Raw genomic sequence first — 22814 nt, forward strand, 5'->3', positions numbered from 1 at the left:
GAGCTCTAAGTAACTCATTTCAAACCAACTCCAGGCTTACAGCCACTAAGGCAGGGCTCTCCAACCTCAGCACCCAGTAACCTTGCAAGCCTGGGTAATTCTTTGTTGGTGGCCAGGGACCATCCCAGGTCTCCTTGCCTGCCTAGTGGGGCCCTTCACGCACCATTCCCCATTATTCATGTGAACATGTTTCACAGTTAAGAGCCTGCAATACATGCATTATGATCCTGATTTTGTGGGTGGGGAAACTGAGGCAGGATGCCAATTATACTGGCCTTCTTCCCCCCGTCCCATCAATCTCTCTCCTAGGAGTGGGGGAGGGGGCAGTGATCTAAGGACTCATCAACCAAGCACAGAGACGCTGCTTGGAAAGGAGAGGGGCTCTACCATACCCAGCAAAGGACAATCTATCCAGGTGGGAGGCTGGTGGTTGCCTGTGCTTGGAGCAGGGCACAGACAGTGGCAGCAACTGGACCCAAGAGGTCTTACTAGGAAATGAGAATGTTCTCAAGCTGCCTAGGATGAAGTTTATACAACTCAGTACATGTACTACCAAAGGAGTGCTCACTTAAAAAGGATGTTTATGTTATTGGTCCCTCAATAATGCAGGTTAAGAAAATCAGCTTAAGGCCAGGCGAATGGCTCTTGCCTACAATCCTAGGATTGATTGAGGCCATTTGGTCCATAAATTCAAGAGACCTACCTGAACCAGTGGCTGGGCAAGGTGGCATACACCTGTCGTTCCAGCTATGTGGAGAAATATAAAGAGGAAGATTGCAGTCCAGGCCAGGCCAAGCATAAAGTGAGACCCTATCTCAAAAGTAACCAATGCAAAAAGGGCTGAGTGTGTGGCTCAAGTGTAGAGCACCTGCCTAGCAGGCATGAGGCCCCTGAGTTCAACTGGGGGAGAATGCGGTGAGGGAAGGGGAATCAGTTTGATTTTAAAAGTCAGGCTTATCTTCAACAAAAACTGCTGAGAAAACTGGTTAGCAGGCTGCAAAAAACTGAAACTAGATCCATGTTTATCACCCTATACCAATATTAACTCAAAATGGATCAAGGACCTTAATATCAGACCACAAACTCTAAAGTTGGTACAGGAAAGAGCAGGAAATACTCTGGAACTAATAGGTATAGGCAAGAACTTTGTCAATGGAACCCCAGCAGCTCAGCAACTAAGAGATAGCATAGATAAATGGGACTTCATAAAACTAAAAAGCTTCTGCTCAACACAAGAAATAGTCTCTAAACTGAAGAGACCACCCTCAGAGTAGGAGAAAATATTTGCCAGCTACACATCAGACAAAGGACTAATAACCAGACTATATAGGGAACTTAAAAAACTAAATTCTCCTAAAACTAACGGACCAATAAAGAAATGGGCAAGTGAACTAAACAGAACTTTCTCAAAAGAAGAAATTCAAATGGCCAAAAAACACATGAAAAAATGCTCACCATCTCTAGCCATTAAGGAAATGCAAATTAAAACCACACTAAGATTCCACCTCACCCCTGTTAGAATAGCCATCATCAAAAACACCACCAACAACAGGTGTTGGCGAGGATGCGGGGAAAAAGGAACCCTCTTACACTGTTGGTGGGAATGCAAACTAGTACAACCACTCTGGAAAAAAATTTGGAGGCTTCTTAAAAATCTAAACATAGATCTACCATATGATCCAGCAATACCACTCTTGGGGATATACCCAAAAGAATGTGACTCAGGTTACTCCAGAGGCACCTGCACACCCATGTTTATTGCAGCACTATTCACAATAGCCAAGTTATAGAAACAGCCAAGATGCCCCACCACTGACAAATGGATTAAGAAAATGTGGTATCTATACACAATGGAATTTTATGCAGCCATGAAGAAGAAAGAAATGTTATCATTCGCTGGTAAATGGATGGAATTGGAGAACATCATTCTGAGTGAGGTTAGCCTGGCCCAAAAGACCAAAAATCATATGGTCTCCCTCATATGCGGACATTAGATCAAGGGCAAACACAACAAGGGGATTGAACTTTGATCACATGATAAAGGGAGAGCACACAAGGAAGGTATGAAGATAGGTAAGACACCCAAAAAACTAGATAGCATTTGTTGCCCTCAATGCAGAGAAACTAAAGCAGATACCTTAAAGCAACTGAGGCCAATAGGAGAAGGGGACCAGGAACTAGAGAAAAGGTTAGATCAAAAAGAATTAACCTAGAAGGTAACACACACGCACAGGAAATCAATGTGAGTCAACTCCCTGTATAGCTATCCTTATCTCAACCAGCAAAAACCCTTGTTCCTTCCTATTATTGCTTATACTCTCTCTTCAACAAAACTGGAGATAAGGGCAAAATAGTTTCTGCCTGGTAGTGAGGGGGTGGGGAGGAGAGGGAGGAGGTGGGGGAAAGGGAGGAGGTGGGGGAAAGGGAGGAGGTGGGGGAAAGGGAGGGGGCGGGGGCAAGGAGGGAGAAATGACCCAGTGTATGCACATATGAATAAAATAAAATAAAAATAAATAAATAAAAGTCAGGCTTAAAGAATTCTATGTCATGGGCTCTACCCAGTGGTACAGCACTCGCCTAGCATGCACAAGGTCCTGGGTTTTAATCCCTCCTTGAAAGGGGCAAAAAAAGAATTCTATGTCAAAGGAAACAGCCCACAAGCTGATCTCACCAACAACCTAAAGGTAAAGCAAGCATCCACGGCGAACCCAAATGAAACAAAGCAACAGAGTTTGCAAGGGGAATTTCGGCCCCACCCAAAGCTATGAGTCTAATTCAACTCCATGAGCTCCACAAAGCCTAACACTAGCAAGGGTCCAGCCCCCTGGTGTGGACAGGGAGAAATTCCACTCTGATGAACATCTGGGCCACCCGAAACCCCTCCAGAAAAATACATTTGTTTTGCCAGATATAGAACACTGAATGGAAAAGCAAACACAACAGGAAATCAGAGAAGGGTGAACATTTACTTTTAGATAGCAAACGGTGAATCAAAGCCAAAGCTCCTGAGCAAAGGCCACACAGAAAAATGGGATTAATGACCTCCAGCTCACCCCTTTATTGTGGCAGCCAGAGAATATAAAGAAAAGAAATTTCAGAAAGGACAATTTACCCTGTGGCTTTTTTTGTTTGATTGTTTGGGTTTTTTTTTTTTTTTGTGGGACTGGAATTTGAACTCATGGCTTCATGCTTACAAAGCAGGCACTCTACCACTTGAGCCACATCTCCACCCCCCCTCCCGTAGTGGTTTTTATACTTACTATTAGTTGGGAAATAACTAAAACACAATCTCTTGTTTCAATTAATTTTCCTGTTCAAAAAAATTACAAAATATGGGCCAGGTGAATTGGCTCAAGTGGTAGAGCACCTGCCTAGCAAGTGCAAGGTCCTGAGTTCAAACACCAGTACCTCCAAAAAAAAAAAAATACAACAGGAAAGGAAAGGAGGGGGAAGGGAAGAAAAGGAAAGAAAAAAGAAACTAGCTAAACTACTGGGTAGATGAGACCCTGAACTGACTTAGATAAAACTGAAATGTTTCATGAGCTGATCTTGTTCTATATTTAGTTTGCGTACTCTAATGTAATTAACTAGGGTTACATAATTTCGTTAACTTCAGATTTCCAATTATAAAGCCTCACACACAATTATTTGAACTAAAATTGATTTGGTTTTTATTTCTATGGTTAAAATGCAGATAGCTAATTTTAATAACCATCTTCTAACGAGAAGTAACTGCCTCCTTGAGTAAACGGAGTACTGGGTGCTCCACTGGAATAAGCTAATTTACATCTATGTTCTCCCTGGAAGGTTACTGTGCTCAGAGACCCCTTGGCCTGGTGGCTCTTCCCACTTGGCATTACCACTCCCCTACCTCCCTGCTTCCCACAGTACACAGATGCCCACACTGTGGGCACAGGACAAATGCACGTAGGAAATAAAACCAACACAGGTGTGGCTTCGGAGGACAGTCTGTTTAGTGCTAACTAGAGACTAGAGTTGTATTTCTGAAACGTTAGATCGTGTAATTTGGCTGGCAAATAATTGAATGAATTATCATTAGTGTTGTGGCTCAGTAACAAAGACAAAAGAGGTTTCGGGTGCAGAGCTAAAGCAATTCAGCAGTATCTCACTGACCTGCTTCCAACACGAAGCCATGACCTGCCAAAGGCTCCAGGCGTGCGTGCAGCTAAAAGCAAACCACGTTGCATGATTTCTCTTTCCTTGTCCGGAGGTGGCAGCGGGGACAAATAAGCTAGACGGTCAAATACACTGCATCTGCTCTCTGCTTCGTATGACTAAATAAATATGTAACAGGAGCTTCAACACTGGCCTCTGGAGAGTTAAAGACAGGGGCTCAAATCCAGGCAGTCAAATAGTCCACTTCCCGCTTCTCCTCTCTCTTTACAGCGGGTGCCTTTGGGTAAGTCACATTTTTAAGTAGAGATAAATATTTCAATTTACCAAAGACAAATGAATGTGTACATGGACTCGACAAGCCTTAACATCAGGAACAACATGCCCTGTCAGGATATAGCAGTGTGCATGTATTGGTCCCCGCAGACTTTTCAATGCACTGCACAATTCTCTCACCATCATTTTATAAGCAAAATTACACTACAAATTCAATATTCACAAAGGAGAAAATAAATGCAAATAGCAAAAATTTCACACACACATATACACACACACACACCACGAAGTTAATATATGGATTCCTCTCAAGTTAAACAGATAAACAAACACCTGGTATGGAAATTCCAGGTATGGAAATGTCAACTTGAGGTTGACATTTCAAGTCTTCTGAAAACCAAACCTTCAGCCATCCTCAGCAAACAAGCTCAGCTTAAAGACCTCAAGTTCGGAGGTGAGTCCGATTTCCTATCTCCACAGTCCACAACGTGGTCACAGTCGTGAATGTAATCTTTATGCATATTCACTCTCTGTGACACCAGTACTGTATGTAGCATCAATTTAAATGACAGCGTTCTGATTTCAAAAAGACAAAAACCCTAATGTGAAATGCAAAAAAAAAAGTCTCTAATAATAACTATGATGGATGAAATATGTCTCTTAGGGAAAAATAAAACAAAGCAACAAATAAACAGCCAGATTGAAGGCACCCAAGGACTTTTATCACCGCCCAATCCTGGCACTATCTCATGTTGCTGTCTTTTAACATTTAAACTACTTTTTCAACAAAATGCCTAATTCTCCAGAGCCCAGGGGGAATCTGTCAATGAAAGCAGCAGATTTATAAACAGAATTAAGTGATTATGAAAACACTAGAGTCCTGAAATGCTTTCAAAACACAGCACCATTCCAAGGTTTCCTCCACAAACATGTCTTTGGCTTTAAAAATAAAGTCTGAGACCCAAAATGCACATGGTACCCTGTCATGGCATGGTCTCTGTTCCCTAAATCAAGGCACTAGAATCTCCTTGGGAATGATGTTCAACTATTAAACTGATCAAAGAAATTTACCATGTGTGCAACACACACGAAAACTTTGGCAAGTGAAGCCAGGAGAATGTACAGTTCAATTGTATGTGTTCCACCTGCAATCAGAGATTTTAACTTTGCCTTTTCCCAACCTCTGGGGCCCTAAGTCAGTGATCTGTAAATGTTTCTTCATTGCACATCCCTGTCAGTAAAGATGTTTGGAGCAGATGCCCAACTCATGGAACTTATTAACTCTACAACACTGAACTAACATTATGTGCATTTTTTCACAAACCAAAAAAAAATACACGTGTGTACTGGATTTTTAAGAATGGACTCTTTCATTATTTTGTCCTGCACTTCCAATAAATCTTGCTATGCACCTGCCAGAAGGCATGAAACTCACTTGGGAGACCACTCTGAAAATTAAAACCTGTCCCCTCCCCCTCCCCCAAATTTGGAGACTACTCATTTCTAGAAAACACACCGGAAGCCCATGAAATTTATCAGAGAAGTCCATGAAATATACAAGGCAATTCTAATTTGCACAGGCTTCTCCTCTTGTTGTCACCTGGTCTGCAATAATTCTGTCATATACAGACATGAGCTCATTAACTCTTTTTTCAAGGACTTTGGAACTGCCTACCTGTCACAGGTCTTCTGGGGCAAGACCTTCCACAGGATAACCAAACAGATCAGCAAACTGCCACACAGCCGCAAACCCAGAGGTGGCAGACTTTTCAGAACCAAATCAGGAGTTAAACCAAACTGTCTCCCAATACTGTCAAAAACTGGTAATTGTCAGGGCCGAGGGCATGGCTCAAGTGGCAGAGCGCCAGCCTAGCAAGCACAAAGCCCTGGGTTCAATCCCCAGTACCATAAATAAATAAATAAGTAAAATAAAAAGCAACTGTCGTTTTAACTTTGGATTCTTGAGTTTTTGCCAACATGGAATTGGCATTTAAGTTGCATGGGATTAAAATGCCTGGTAAGATTCGGTTGGAGAAAGAATTTGTGGCAAGCACCCAAGTTTAACCCATTCTCCAAATAAACCAAATGGTGGGGACATGAACTCCTTCTTCTGCTTTTCAGAAATCCAATCTGGAAGCACAAAGCCACATGGATCTTCGGACACTGGGAATTGTGTTCAGTTTCCCATTACATGACTTCTGTGACAGACGTCCCATCTACTCAACTTCATTCCTCATCTTCAAATAAGTGTCAACATAATACAGTTAACAGAAGGCTCACAGCACATGTCAATGCTGGGAATCACCCACAACGCACTGAAAATGGAAATTCCAGGTCACACATGATGAGTTTTCGTCCCAGCCTTAAAATGATTTTCTACAGCCTCGCCATATTAAAGTTGCTATTACTGATTTAGGGAAATAAAATGGTACCACATACAGTAAGCTTCATTTTGTCCAAATTTCTGCCTATCAGGAAATTTACTGAAGGGTACCACAGGTTAACACAAACTTAAGGCCTCATGACCATTCGGAAGTTGAAAATAGTAATGAATGAGGCTCTCAGAAAAGGGACAGATGTCCTTCTATCCGCTCCAATGTGGATGTCCTGGGAATCCTGCGCCTCACAGACCTGAACGCAGCTCTGAATGTTCTGGAAGCCAGGCACATTATTGACGGAGGGCCCCTCTTCCTCTGTGCCCCTCTACTCCACCCAGCAGCTGAGCCAAGTGTTCCAGCAAGGACAGAGGTCGGTGCCAGTTACTGGGGTCACATTATAGGCTCCAGGCTCAAAAGAGAGAAGCAAAGAACTTTGCTGTTTTCTTTCAAGCATTCCAGCTGCATCCACCATGATAGGAAAAAATGACAGGAATTCAAGGCACATACCCTAGTCAAGAATAAACACTTAGAATTTTGCTGGGAGCATGGTTTGTGCTTATTTTACATGGTCTCCTGAGAGCACTGTAGCACTCACAAGAATGAATCATTCAGAAGTACCCACCAGCCCCAAGTGTCTTCTGAAGTCTGGTGGGTTTTTTAACCACAATGCACAACTTATCAATGTTAACTAAAACACTGCTTACTTTAATCATGGGAAAAGCAATAATCTAAGCATGAGATAAAATAACTGTCCATTTATCCCAACATTTAGCTAACATAAAAACATCACCATCCTTAGCCAGTGATGTAGTTGTCATCTTCCAAATTAAAATACTCACACCTGAGAAAGGTGAGATCTGCCAGGCGCCACCGGTGCCTCATGCCTGTAATCCTAACTACTTGGGAAGCTGAGATTGGAAGGACTGCAGTTCAAGGCCAGTCCGGGAATATAGTTCATGAGACTCCATCTCCAAAAACAACCAGAGCAAAAATGGACTGGAAGTGTGGCTCAAACAGTACAGTGCGTGCTTTACAGGTATGAAGCCCTTAGTACAAACCCCAATTCCACCCAAAAAAAAAAAAAAAAAGGTTGAGAACACCTCATCCAACTCCTCAACCCTACAGGGGAGAACATGCAGGGCTTATGTGATGTCACACAACTGCACATGTCCCCCGAGGCAAGACACAGGTTGCCAAAATACTAGAACAAGGATTCTTCTAGAAAACCTGCCACTTCTCATGAGATCGCAGAGCACAAAATGATGGCCTAAAGTACAATGGAGGTTAATAACTACACAGAAGCACAGATGTAGGAATTCATTTTATTTCTCTGACAAATTAATGCAAAAAACTCAGTACCTTAGCCTGGTCATCTGTTCATGTCCATGTGCTGTTTTTCAAAGCTAAAGCCATGCCTTCATGATTCACTGCGTACATCAACCACCTCCAGCAGTACTATGCACACAGGTTAGGGTGACATTCTAAAACGTTCTGTCTCAACCAATACGGCAGCCAGGATGAGGCAGTGCTGAGAAAAAGCACCAATCTTTAGCCGTCCTAACAAAACACCTGCTACTGCTTCACTGTGGTTCTCACACATGAAGAGGCAAGGGAGCCTCTCGCTTCCTTGCTTTTGATTTTGATCACATCCACAGAGCCTTTTTGGGGAAAGCAGTCTGGCCAAAGCATACAATGGCACAGTTTATGCATCACCTGACAGAAGAGCCACGGAGGGTCCTGGAAGAGTGGAGGGATTCGCTGTGAGGCATTTTAACATGTGTTCTATAAAATCTGATCCCTCAGCCCTAGAGAGCAGAACAGTAAAGCAGGTGCCCTGTGGAAGCAACTATGCCATCTCTTGGGGGAAGGGGACATTATTCTCTACTTGCTTATTGTGGAGATCTCAAAAATCCATGCATGTGCTAAAACTTCGAACACCGCATGCCCAAAGAGAAAAACTATCCATTTTACCATACAGTAACTCTCGGAGAGGCTCAAGTGGTAGAGCACCTTTCTAGCAAGCATGAGGCCCTGAGTTCAAACTCCAGGACCACCAAACATAAACAAATAACAATTAAAAATAAAATTAAGCACATATATAACTAATCACATATATGTGCTCAAACATACCTGTAAATATATAAAAATTAGCACTGAAATAGAAAAAGCAAGCAAGGAAATTGCTAGAGACCACCAAAGCAGGCAAAGATAAAATTTCAGACCCAATTCCTAACTTCAGAATAGAAGGAAATATTAGCGTGCTGGACTCCAAGCATTACAGTAATTCTATCTCCTTTAATACCAAGAATCTGATGATTACATTTTATTGTCTCTCCCTCTATCTCTGTCATCATCCATCCTCCCGCTTCCGTTCTGCTCCCTCTCCCTCACCTTCTTTCTCCCAGCCCCTTCCCTCGTCTCTGTCCCTTCCCCCTTCCCCTTTCCTCCCTCCTTCTCTCTCTTCCTTTCTCTCCAAAAACATTCAATAAGTTCAGGCTGACCTGTGTCCTGCAACCCCACAACTGGTACCATCCTTGGCAAAATAAACATATTCTCTTCTGTTTTTAGTTTGGTCCAATTCTGTTTCTTAATGGCTTCTAATTCACTTTTGCAGTCTTCAAGCACACAGGGGATGCTCCATGAATACTTGATCAGAATGACAAGGTACAGAAGGGCCAGGCCGGAGGCCCATCCTAAGCAAGGGCCCCACTCCCTGGTCAAGACGTGCTGCATTCTCCCCTGGGAACTGTCCACTCCTTTGCTCAGAGAGGCTCTTGTTGACCTTTAGCAAGCTGCGGGAATTTCTGGTCCCGTTCCCACCTCCAGCTTTTATTTGGGTTTTGTTGTTTCATTTCTGGGTGTGCCCCACTTAGAAGGATGGAAAAGAGGGAAGGGTGAAGGAGGGCAAGGACAGAAGGGGAAAAACTCGCCTCCAGTCTCCGGCTCAAGAGGCTAGCTACTTCCTTCCCACTAAAAATAGTTACGGAAAACAAAAAGTTTATCCTTCCAACGTTTAAAGAAGAAAAAAAAAAGTGTTTACACAATGATTTTAGTTTTGCTTCCTGATTGGAAGATTTTTTTAAATGTATTTGGTGGTGAAATATTAACAACGTATTGGATGTAGTTTACTACTTGTTTTGTTTTTTTAAAAGGGTGAAAAAGGGGCAAATTTGAGGATCAGGAAACCAGAGCAGGTGGCCTGGCCTTCCTCAGCTGAGGGAACCCTGGTTATGGTCTAGGCCACGGTCCCCAGAGTCATGCAATGTGCCTAACGCAGCCATGTACAGAGGTTGGAATCTTTACACGGTGAGGGAAACTGGGAAAAGGAGAGTCTGGGTTTAGCTGAGGTAGTGGAACAGAGAACCAGGATTATGTGCCTTCTGCACAAGGCTTGTTGGGGCCTGGACTCCCTCTGAGAGAACCCATTTTACACCTCAAGAAAGGAGTGGTGGGCAACAGAGCTGGCTGTGGTGGTGCACACCTATAATCCCAACACTTGGGAGGCTGACACAGGAGGATCCCAAGAACAAGGACAGCCTGGGCAACATGACCACTAGCAAGACCCTATCTTAAAAAAAAAAAATTAGACAGACTATACAAAGGCATATCAAGTAAGTAATAAAAACAACACCCTGACTCAAAGGCCCACTGTGCAGGAAACAGCTAACAGGTACGTGTGAATTCCATTTTAGTAACCGGGGCTACTCTGACGCCTCACCTTGTGGAAGATCCCTTTTATCAGCCTTTTAATATGGGAAGGTTTTTGACCTCAGGCAATCCAGCCTTAACACTTAGGATGAAACTTCGAGAGGATAAGGGAGCCCAAGGTAGCCACAGCCAGCAAGGATTTGAAAATATTACATATAGGCTGGGCATGGTGGGACAGCCTGACATCCCAGCACTCAGGAGGTGGACAGAGGCAGGAGAACCAAGAGTCAGTCGGAGGCCAGTCTGGGTGATGTAGAAGATCCTGTCTCAAAAAAAAAAAGCAATTTTTTAAACAATAAGTCTACCTGTGAATTATTTCAAACTTTAACAGCCTCTCCCCCTACTCCCCCATACACTGTTTTCTTTTCTTTTTTTGAGGAGGGGGGCGCAGGGGAGACTGATGTTTAAGTCAGGGACTAGCACTTGTAGGCAGTCGCTGTACCACTTGAACCATGCCCCCAGCCCTTTTTTTTTTGCTTTACTTATTTTTCAGGGTTAGCCAGACTGGATCCTCTTCCACCTCCTGAGTAGCTAGGATCCCAGCTGCACATTACCATGCCTGGTATATCAATTGAGATGGGGTCTTGCTTACTTTTGTTTGCCCATGCCAGCTTTGAACCAAGATCCTCCAGTTCTCTGCCTCACAAGTAGCTGGGATTACAGACCTGCGCTACCACACCTGGCTCCCTATTTTCCTTAGTAAGATTGCGTTGCAGTTACTACAGGGCAGCACCTACAACAGAACTTTTCCATGTTTTAGGCTGTCGGCCCACTTACCACACACATGCTATTGAGTACTAAAATATGCTTAGTGCACGATAGAGCAGAACTGTTATTTTCAGCTAATTCAAGTGTAAATATGCATAGTGGCTACCATACCTAAAGGCAAAGCTCTACAAGAAAACAAAAGCTGCACTGTGATGGGCCTTCCACTCCACGGTGTTGAGATATGTCTGTATCAAGACTCTATATAGGGCTGGAGGAGTGATTCAGGTGGTAAAATGGCTGCCTACCAAGCGCAAGGCCCTGAGTTCAAGCCCCGGTAAAGCCAAAAAAAGGAAAAAAGACTCAATGTAGATTTGTGTGTGTGTGTGTGTACGCACGCACTTAATTTATAGGTATTTCGTCTCCAAATGGGAAATCCAAACTAGACAGGAAGGCAAAATAACACCAAGTTTCAGAGCTGGCCTTTGAGGCACCAATCCTCTTCCCTACGTGGGCACATCAGTTAACATCTACAAGGTTAGTGTCCTTCATCGGCTGCAGGACGCAAGTAATTGCTATCTACAGAACACTAAGTGCCTATAAAATCCTCAGTGCACGACATGCCAGTAACATAAAACTAATCACTCTATTTGCACAATGACAACAAATAAAGTTTTCAAGTTTTTGCATTTTCAAAAACTTAGAGCCAGGCGCAGTGACTCATTACTGTAATCCTGGCTACTCAGGTGGTGGAGATTGGGAGGATCTAGATTTAAGGTTAGTCCAGGCAAAAAGTTCAAGAGACCTCATCTCAACCAATAAAAAGTTGGGCGTGGGATCACATCCAAGCAAGCCTGGGCATGAATGTGAGACAATATAGGAAATATAAAGTAAAAAGGGTTGGGAGGGGAGGGAAAAGGAGCATGGCTCAAGTGATAAAGCTCCTGCCTGGCAAACACAAGGACCTAAATTCAAACTCTAGTACTATAAACATAAATTTTTAAAAATTTTAAAAGCTTCATTAGAACTGGGGTGTGGCTAGCAAGCACAAGGCCCTGAGTTCAATCCCCAGCACTACCACAAAAAAAAAAAAAAAAAAGAAAAATTCTTACACATGCGCTCTGTCCTTGGGTCCATGAGGACCACTACTTCAGTTCTCCTTTTTATTTTTACACATATATAAAATGCTCATGTTGCAGGAGTTCAAGGTCAAACACATGGTCAACCTAGTGGGCTCTTTCACAGTTCAGGCCAAGTGGGGATAAAAGATGTTTTTCTCTCCATCACTCCCGCCTGATGGAGACAGACTCGGGAGTTCTAGTCTCCACTTTGTTGGCTGCCAAGCCCACAGAAAGCCTCCCAATAGCTCAGCAAGGCAGACTCACGAGGCCATCAAACATGCAACCTAGCTGGAAGTGGATTCCAGAGCAACTCCAGCTCCTCAGTCCTATGCCACACCGCCAGCACTGTTCCTGTACAGTAACCGAAAACACCCTAGCTTTCAGAAGGTTTGGGAGCCTTTGGAGATCCACGCATGAAATTCAAAGGAGCATGTCCTAACTCCAGGACTCATCCAACCCCAGCTAAGAGTGGAACAGGAAGAACAAGCACCTAAGGATCCTGGTCACACATCCTCCAGTTGCAGAGTGGGCCACCTCCGCTCCCAAGACACCCTCCCTTGTCTTGGTGTGCACCTGCGCATAACATAGTACCCGTCATCCACAGCAGCGTGCTACAGTTTGGGATGAATATTTGTCTAGCGCCCTAAGAAAAAAAATGCCTTCCTACTAAGATGCTGTCGTACACAATAAATGACTGTCACATAATGGATAAAAATCTCCAGATTTTGAAACGTTCACTTCTGAGTGTGTCCACAGTAAAGTGACCGTTACTATTTTTTTTTTTTTTTGCAAACCTCTTGCTCTTAATATTACCGGCAGAGTGGACTTCTCTGACCCCAGTAGAGAGGTAAAATGCCTGGGGTGGAATGACAGCAATACATCCCAAATCTCCCATTTCTGTCCCACAGGTGTGTGTTTGATTGAAGGCCTGAGTCACCTTAGGAGGCCATTTTAATAAGTGGATCAAATGATGAGCTTCAACTTTCATCCTTGCATTAATTACCCAGCTGGGTGGTTCTCCACGAAAATCTGCAGCACACTTGAGATACAAATGCCCTTTAAAATAAAAGCGTCACCCTAACGCCTAATTTTTCCATACTCAACACTCTTTTATGGGTTCCCTCCCCCCCACCCCTTCCAATTGCGTCTTTTCTAGGAATGACTGGTAGTAAACTTTCCGTAAAATCGTCACGAGCCATTTCCTCCCCTCCCAAGCCACCGTCTAGGACCCCTCCCCTCCCCCTCTTAGAGTCCCAGGTTAAACCAGGGAGTCATTCCTCCTCCCGTCCGGAGGAAAACATCCAGAAGTCGGGGCGGGCCGCACACAATGCAAAGCAGGAGCACTAGCAATACTTTGGGGATGCTTGGCAATGAGATTTGACACATTTTTTTTTTAGGGTTCTGTTCCACAACATCAACAACTTAAAAAGAACCGTGCCGGGCCCTAACTTTGTGCAATTTCCAATGCTCTTGGCTCGGAGAACGCCAGGCCGTGCTGTGAGCGAGCCCGGGGTCCAGCCTGTCGGTGCGCAGGGACGCACGTGAAGTCCAGGCAGTACCCCGGCGCCGGCGGGCCTCCAGGCACCCAAAGTTGTCACAGCCGGCGAACTCCAGCTCCTTAAGGAGCGTGCACACACACACGCGCCCCGAGCCCTGGCCCCCGTATTAGTGAAGATCCCCAGAGGGGAGGACGGGGGTGCTGCAGACGTGGGGATCCCCCAGAGCCCGGGAGCAACAGGTCTGCACCCTCCCCAGGCCGCGCTCGGCAGACCCTCGCCTGCCCAGCGCCGTGCCCTCTCTGGTCGCCCCAGGCCAGGTCCCCGAGGGCGAGTGTGGGGAAGGGGCTCCCGACTTCCTTGACAGTTTCTGCGCCTCGGAAACAAACGGGAGCAGACCCGGAGCCCGCGCCGCCTCGCCCGCCACTCACGGCACTGCTCGTCGCCACGCTTCCACCCGATTCCGGTGTGCCACCCGCGCCCCGGGGATGAGTAGGCTCCCTCCCTCCACGGGAGACTCCGGGTGGCACACGTCTGCCCCGCCAGCCCCAGGAGCGGCAGACAAAGGGGTACCGGGGAGAAACGCAACGCTTTTCCGAAACTTGCCGGCCGCCCACCCGTCCCCAAAACAAAGGGGCTGCCCCAGCCTCCACCCGCACCCCCCCGGCGCGCCGGCACTTGGGGAGCGGACACCCCGGGGTATTGTTCGGCCGGCAGGGAGCGCGCCACAACCCTGCCCCAGTGCCGCGGGGACGGCTGGGGACCGTCCCCTCCAGGAGCCCAAGAGCCGAGCGGCGCGTCCGGGAGCCGCGCGTGTCCAGCCCAACCCCGACGGGGTGGTCGCCGCACCTCCGCCGGAGAAGTTTGCGCCCCTCCCGGCCCGCGGGGCCCCGGCACTCACCTCACGCCGAGCAGCACAACTTGTGGGCGCGCTCCGTGCCTCCCTCCGGCCGGCCCGCGGCCGACGAGGGCCCGGCGCCCCGGAGCAGCCGCGCGCCGCCCCCGGCCGCCCCCGCCCCGCCGCCGCCGCCGAGTCCCCGAGAGGCGCGGGCGCTGGAAAGTTTCGGTGCCGAATGGCGGCCGAGGGCGCTGCGGCGGCGGCGGCGGGGCGGGGGCGCTGGCGGCTCCTAGCTCCCGTGCGCGGAGAGTGGGGGCGCTGGGGAGGGAGCGGCAGCGGCGCCGGCGGCGGAGGGCGGGACTCGGGAGGGACCCGCACGGGCAGTGACCTCTGCGGGGAGCGTCCGCGAGCAAGCCGACCGCAAGCCGAGAGAACAGCGAGGGGGCCGCCTTCGCCCGACCCTCCCCCCACAGCCCCCTCCCCCAACGCCGGGGGGAGGGGAACCCGCAGCCCGCTCGGCCCCTCCCCTGCACCCTGGGGGGCCGCGTCCCAGCCCAGCAGCCCCTCCCCGACGAGGGCCGGGACTCCAAGCCTGCCCCCCACCCCACCCGGGCTCCCTAGGCACACCTGGATCCCGACCCGGCCCCTCGCTGGGGGCAGGGGCCCGCATCCCTCCGTAGTTGCTCATCCCCAGCCCTCCTCACCCCACCCCACGGCTAAGGTGGGGGAGGGAAGCCCCGGCTTCTCCCTGCTCCGAGCCCAGTTCCTTCCCTCCGAGGGGGCCGAGAGGAACTCTGACCTACCCCCCATCCCAAACCCAGCCATTCCACTATTGACTTGGGGGATGGGTACCCGGGCCACCCCTGTGGGTTGGGGAGTGGGGGAGTAACCCAAGCCACTGTAGAGTGTTACCCTCCCCCACCTCAAAAGAAGCCGCCCGACTGCCCCAACAGAACCCCATGCTACGTGCCCGAGGGTGCATTTCCCTCAAAGTTGGCGGTTTACAACACACCCCAGTTGTGTTTAACCCACCCCAAAAAAGTGGAGGCCCAGACGGAGTCACTACCTTTGCAAAACACCTCCCCGAGAAGAGCCAGAAATGCTGGGAGGAACGCTTAGACACACAGGGGTGGGCGCCAGAAGCTGAGGTGTGGGCGTTCGGGAGGGCCAGGGTGGTGTCCCCGGGCCCTGGATCTCCACACCCCCACCTCCAGGCCTCAGACGGCGGGCGTTTGCAAAGTGTTTTCTGTTGCAATTGCTTATATGGCCCAGCCCTGGCGCACCCGAGTCCCAGCGCTTCTTCCTCAGGCCCTCCACGTCGGTGACGACTCCCCCCCTACTCTCGGCCCTAATTCAATTAAACAAATACCCGCTCCCCCTCCCCAGCACCTTTGGTGTCTGCCTTATTGGATATTTTTTAAATAAGTTTGCCCCTCCCTTTGGTATATAATGAGCGTCGTGCTAAGAGCCCAGTACTCAGCAATTTAAACTATAACCTCACTTGCTCCTTCCTTGAACACTAGACCATTTGTTGTTCTGGTTGTTGGGGGAAGGGGGGGACCCGAGGTGAGTTTTTAAGGGGCCAGTCCTCCATCAAAAAGGCGGACCTCAAAATTACCCTGCAAAATATTGCTGTAAAATGTCAGTGATGTAAAACGACTGTTGCTACACCATTATTAGAGCACATCAATAAAAAATACACACTTACACAGTCTCCATAATTGTGAATCAGCAGAATAGATTGGGTCTTATTATGTATCGGTTGCCATTCAAGACCCCCCAAAGGGTCTTGGTGGGCCTTTCCCTTGGGCCCGCCCTTCGTTGCTCCTGGGCTCCAAGGCTCCAGCAAACTGATGCTGAGGTATTACATGTAATCGAAAAACGAAGGGTGCAATAGAAAACCCGAGCTCGCTCATGATGCAACCCAGCCCCAGTTACACGTGCTTCCCTTCCCCCACCGCCTGCTGGTGGGAGCGCTGCGTTTTTTCCGCCTGTAGGGTCACATTGTGGTTGATTGATTCTCCTTTCGCCTTGCTCAGTCATTCAGATTTGGAAAGTAAATAACAAGTTGACATCATTACAGCTCTCGGCTTTACGGGGACGCGGCCCTCGGCTACCGCATACTCCCGAGTAGCCGCGCAGCTAAACCCCGTCCCATTGGCTGCCAGCCATTCGCTGCTTGGAAATTCCAAACTGAACCTGGTTAAAAAGCCAATTCGTGTGTTTCTGTTACTCGGCACATGCCAGTCATTTGCAGGCTGGGAAGGTGGTGGAAATCCACCCTCTCGAAATATGGCCTACTGTGAGCAGATGTTGCAATTGGGCTCCTCTGACTAACTATGCAAGACAGCTCTCAGACTCCATCTTGTCTGGTGGATAATGTCCCCATAATCCTGAAGCTTTTCTTGCCTGTAAAAAGTCAAGGGCTATATTCGGCTTGCTATAGGCTGAGGCAGGTGGATCTCCAGTTCAAGGCCAGCCTGGGCTGCATAGCTTGAGCCTGTCTAAAAAAAGAAAAGAAAAAAAAATGTCAAGGGCTTTATCAAATCAAAGACTCCTCCAAGGGACATTGTAAGACCTAAAACAGGTAAAGATACTCCCACCATTTATCTTACAATCACCAAAACTCCTCTGTAATGCTAAAATAGGGGGTAAATTATTCTATTCTGCCCTGGTGATTTTTCAAATGTGCAGTCCCCATGAGGTGGGAGAAAGTAGAAGAGGAAAGAGCTAGCACAAGGATACGTGGAGAAATGAGGCTCAGTGGTTGCCACAGATACCCACTGCACTGTGGGTGTGTATTTGTGTGTGTTCCAGACAATTATTCTCAGTTACTGACTAGAGGAAAGGGGACTACAAGAATCTGCTGTGCCCTGCATGGTGACTGGGTCGCTCAAGCCTGCAATCCTAGCTATTTCGGAGGCAAAGATCAGTAGGATCCCAGTTTGAAGCCAGCCCAGGCAAAACCCTTGCAAGACTCCTGTCACAACCACAGACTGGACATTGGTGGCACGTGCCTGTCATCCCAGATAAGCTGAGAAGCACAGATAGGAGGATTGTTATCCAGGCTGCCTCAGCCATAAAGTGAGACTCTATCTCAAAAATAATTGACATACAAAGGGCTGGGGTCATGGCTCAAGTGGTAGAGTGCCTATCTAGCAGACAAAGTCCCTGAGTTCAAACTCTAGTGCTGCAAAAATAATAATAATAAATCTGCTTGTGTCAAATGCCATTAACATTCCCCTCCAAGCAGTACCCTAAATTTTTAACTAAAAGGCCATGGGAATACAACAAATATACTCAACTGACCTTTGACAAAGGATCAAGGCAATCCATCTTTTTTTAACAAATGCTGCTGGAGTAACTGGACGTCCATATGCAAAGGGAAAGGAGGATGGAAAGGGAAGGGAAGGGGAGGGGAGGAGAGGAGGAGAGAAAGATGGAAGGAAGGAAGGGAATCTGGAATAGGCCTTACACTTTCACAAAAATATAACTCAAAATAGACCTAATGTAGAAAGCAAAACTATCAAACTCCCAGAAGATAAGGGAAAATCTAAACGACATCAGGTATGGCAATGACTTTTTAGATGCAACACCAAAAGCATGATTCATGACAGAAAAAAAAAAAGTTGAACTTCATCATATTTTAAAAGTCTGCAAAAGATATTAAGCGAATGAAAAGACAAGCCACAGACAGAGAGAAAATATTTGCAAAATCCCTATCTGTTAAAGAATTGCATTCAAGTCTTAAGAGTACAATACAAAAACAACCAAATTAAACAATGGACAAAGATCTGAACAACAACAAAAATCTCCAGAAGAGATATACAGATGGCAAACAGGCATCTGAAAAGATGCTGAACACCTACCTATAGCATTTGGGAATCCGCAAATGAAAGTATCAGGAGACCAACATATATGTGTCACAATGGCCACAATCCCAGTGGTGCACACCTGTAAGGCAGCACTCAGGAGGCTGAGGCAGAAAGGTTACACGTTTGAGGCAAACCTGGTCTGCAAAGGGAGACCCTATTTCAAAAAAAGAAAGAAAGAAAGAAAATCAATGGTTGCCAGGTGTTTGAGGGGAGAGGAGGAATGTAAGTTGAGCACAGGGCAGTTTTAGGCAGTAAAAGTATTCCATATGGTATGTAATAGTAGGTACCTGTGTCCTCGAATATTTGTCAGTACTCATAGAATGGCCAGGTGGGTGGGACACACCTGTAGTCCCAACACTCAGCAGGCTGAGGTAAAAGGATCAGCTGATCCCAGAAGTTGGAGACCCGCATTATGCAACATAACAAGACCCCATCTCAAAAAATAAATAGCCAACACCAGTGGTTCACTACTATAATCCTAGCTACTTTGGAGGCTGAGATTGGGAGGATTGAGGCTCAAGGTCAGACTAGGCAAATAGTTCCCAAGACCCCATCTCCAAAATACCCAGAGCAAAATGGACAGGAGATGTGGTAACACATCTACTTTCCAAGCAAAAAGCACTGAATTCAAACCCCAGTCCCACCAAAAACATAAATAAATAAATTTAAAAATATCAAACTGTACAGCACAAAAACTGAACTCTAATATAAACTGTGGAGTTTATTAACAATGATAGATCAATACTGGTTCATTAATTTTAACAATGCACCGAATCAAAGATGCTAATAACACCAGAAGCTGGGAGGGGGAAACGATCTGGGAACTCTGTATTATATGCTCAACTGCTCTGTAAATCTAAAACTACTCTTAAAATAGCTGTGTTCAAGTCTAGGCTACATAGCAAGACCTTATCTCAAAAAAAAAAAAAAAACCAACATAGCTGTTTGGGTGGTGCATGCTTGCAGTCCCATGACTCGGGAGGCTGGGGTAGGAGAATATCTCTAGAGCCCAGGAGCAGCAAAGTGAGACCCTGTCTCAAAAGAAAAAAATGACTGCCCTTAACATATAGTATATTAATGATTTTTTTCAAAAGAAAGACGGTGGGAAGAGGTATTAAACTTCTCATGAACCTTAAAGCCCTATTTCTGTTGAACTTAATATCTAATTTCCTCCACACCCATCTGATTTTTTTTTCTTTTGTGTGTGTTCCAATAAAACTTTACTTGTACACACTAAAATTGAATTTCTCACATGTCATGTAATATCCTTTTTCTTCCTACCACTTAAAAACATAAAATCATAGCCAGGTGCCAGTGGCTCACACTTATAATCCTAGCTACCCAGGAGGCAGAGATCAGGAGGATCATGGTTCAAAGCCAGCCCAGGAAAATGGTTCAAGAGACTCTATCTCAAAAAACCCTTCACAAAAAAGGGCTGGTAGAGTGGCTCAAGGTATAGGCCCTGAGTTCACACCCCAGTAATGTAAAAATAAAATAAAAAATAAAAAGTAAAATCATTCTATCCCACACATTGTACAAACACAGGTGGCACACCAAATTTGCTGATTTTCAAAGACCCCTGACACATGGGCCAACACTGGCTTTGGAGACTTAGGTTTTGGGAAAGCCCTGACTTTCCCAGGATTGACCCAATCTTCCAGGATGCACTTGCCTCACTGTTAACTTACAATGTACTGCTCACCCCCTTCCTACTTTATTTTACCAAGAAGAAATAAGAAGGCAAGTAAGATCTGTCCCCAAAGTACCCTTGATAAAACACTGGAACGAAAGACCAGGTAGTACAAATAGGTCCCCAGGCACAAATGCAAAAGTCGAAGCAGAGTTGAGGTTGTATTAAAAGGCAATGCTATTCATTATCTGAGTTTAAGGAGAAGCCAAGAATGCACGCATCAAGATGCCTTCCCCCCGCCCCCCCCCCCCCCCCCCCCCCCCCCCCCCGCCACAGTCCTAGGGACTGAACCCAGGGCTCCCTGCATACTAGGCAAGCACTCTGTCACTGAAATACACCCCCCCGTCCATATAATGTCATACTTTAAAACTCCAAATGAATGCAGTCTGCATTGTGAACATGTCAAAATGTTAGATAAAGACAGATCTGACCCTGTCTTTCTCAATTCCCCTGTCCCCACCTCTGTCAGACATGTGCTCCAGGGCCTGGGAAGGAGTAGCTCACTAAGAAAGCCCTTGTGGAGCTTTCGTTTCCAGAAAAAGGTCAGCAAACAGTGATCCCTGAACCAAATCCAGTCCACCACCTGCTTTTGTACGGTACATGAGCTGGGACACACGTTTTACATTTATAAGCTGTTGGAAAGAAGCAAAAGAATAATGATGCGCTAATGAAATTCAAATTCCTGTGTCCCCAAATAAAGTTTTATTGGCACACAGAGCCCATTCCTTCACTGCTTACAGTGCTGTTAACAGCAGTTAAGTGGCTGAGGACCCATGGCCCACAAATCATAAATACAGTTAAGCTTTCCATGTTTACAGCTTCTTCATCCATGGGTTCAACCAGCCATCAGCCAAAACTATTCAACAGCAGAAACTGTTTCTCTCTTGGACACAGAGAGACTTTTTTCTTTGTCATCATTCCCTAAACAACACAGTCTAGCAACTATTTGCAAGGCATTTACACTGTAGTGGGTGTTCTAAGTCATGTAGAGGTGAGTTAAAGGATAAGGATGGTGTGCATAGATTCTTTGCAAGTCCTATGCCATTTGGTATGTGGACTTGAACGTCTGAAGACTTTGGGATCTGCAGCAGCATTCTAGAACCAAAGTTCCACGGATGCTGTGGGGCAAGTTTATTTACTTTCTGGCTTGTTACAGGAAAGCTTTGCTGACTCATGTGCTATAAGGGTCAAAAAAACAGATGTAAAGCTGGGGGAGGGGCTCAAGTGGTACAGCACCTGCCTAGCAAGCTTGAGGCCCTGAGTTCAAACCCCAGAACTACCAAAAAAAAAAAAAAGATACATAAGGGCGCTGGGGGATGTAGCTCAGCCCTAGAGTGGTTACCTGGCATGTACAAGGCTGCAGCTTGATCTCCAGCACTGCAAAGTAAAAAAAAAGATGCATGACAACCCAGCCACCCAAAAAATGTCCCCAATATCCCCTACCTATTTCCCCACCTACCTTCACCCCAACAACCACAGATCTGTTTTCTTTCCCGTACTTTTGCGTGGTCCAGAGTGCTATGTAGGCTTTGTGGGGTTGGGGCGGGGTGGCTCAGGGGTCAGGCCTTGGGTTCAGCCCCCAGCACCACAAAAGAAACAACAAAGAACGCTGCGGAAGTGGAACCAGAGGACACACTGCCCTTTGCGGCTGGCTTCTTTCAGCAGTGATTGGCACTTGAGATTCGCCCACCTTGACCCATGGATGGCTAGCTCGCTGGTTTCAGGGCTCCCTTGGGCCTCCCTTCATGGCCTCCCTGTGAACGGGCATCTGGCCTGTTTGCAAGTTGTGGCAGCTGTGGGGGAACTGTGTGCAAGTCCTCCTGTGAACCTGGGCTTTTACCCTCTGTGCGGGCAGGCGTGCATATATCTGAGCTCATCGAGTGCCTGTTGATCTCCTAAGAGCCACGGCATCAAAACGGCCCTGCAGGAGGCATCACCGTCCTCCCCCATTTAGTGTCACTCACTCTCACTTTTCTTGAAGGATTTTCTTTGTCAGTGTGGTGTCAAGCTCGGCTGTGTGGGAGACGAGTTTTGTGCGGGAGCTATTTATAACATCATCCTCTCTCCCATGCTTGTTCTGCACGGAGAATGCTAACTAGAAGCCGCACAAGTGGAAACAAAGGAAGAGCAAAGGCACGAAACTCCCTGGAATGAAATATGGGAGGTGGGAGGGGACGTGGCCTTTTGGAATTTACAGTCTCCTGTCATTGTGACTACACCAGCCCCGAATTATTTGGGAGAAACTGGAACGCTTGCCTACCATGTGCGTGCGGAGTAAACATACATGGGAGGTTCGGGTTTTTATTCTTCAGGGTGGTTTATTTGGTTTTGGTTAGTGAAAGGGTGGCTATGAAATAATCCACTGCCTGAGAGGCAACACGGTAAGTGATAGATATGCCACGTGGTGGAATCTCAGGGTCTGAATTTGTGTCTGTTCTGTTCCCTTTTAGTGTGAGACATTCCGCAAGACAGAATATGGATCCATGCCTTAATCCCTTGGAACCTGTGAAGATGTCTCTTCCAGGGTGAAAAAGACTTTGTAGATATGATGAAAATGAAGAGGCTTAAGGTGAAGACATTACCCTGAATTATA

General features: G+C 46.6%; 1 protein-coding gene across 5 annotated transcripts in view; it reads right to left on the reverse strand.

Annotated features, from left to right (window-relative positions):
• Tbl1x (transducin beta like 1 X-linked) overlaps positions 1 to 16385 on the reverse strand; it is a 208947-nt gene extending 192562 nt beyond the window's left edge. The window contains exon 1 of one of the 5 annotated variants that reach the window (XM_074063383.1): positions 16365 to 16385. The gene's annotated coding sequence lies outside the window, so the exon portion shown is untranslated. Of the gene's footprint in view, positions 1 to 14719; positions 14825 to 15283; positions 15383 to 15722; positions 15890 to 16364 lie in introns of those variants that run through there. The other 4 variants (XM_074063380.1, XM_074063381.1, XM_074063379.1 and 1 more) reach the window with 4 other exon arrangements.
• Positions 16386 to 22814: the final 6429 nt, after the last annotated feature.

The sequence above is a fragment of the Castor canadensis genome, chromosome X (genome assembly GCF_047511655.1).
Source record: "Castor canadensis chromosome X, mCasCan1.hap1v2, whole genome shotgun sequence".
In the NCBI taxonomy this organism is placed as follows: domain Eukaryota; kingdom Metazoa; phylum Chordata; class Mammalia; order Rodentia; family Castoridae; genus Castor; species Castor canadensis.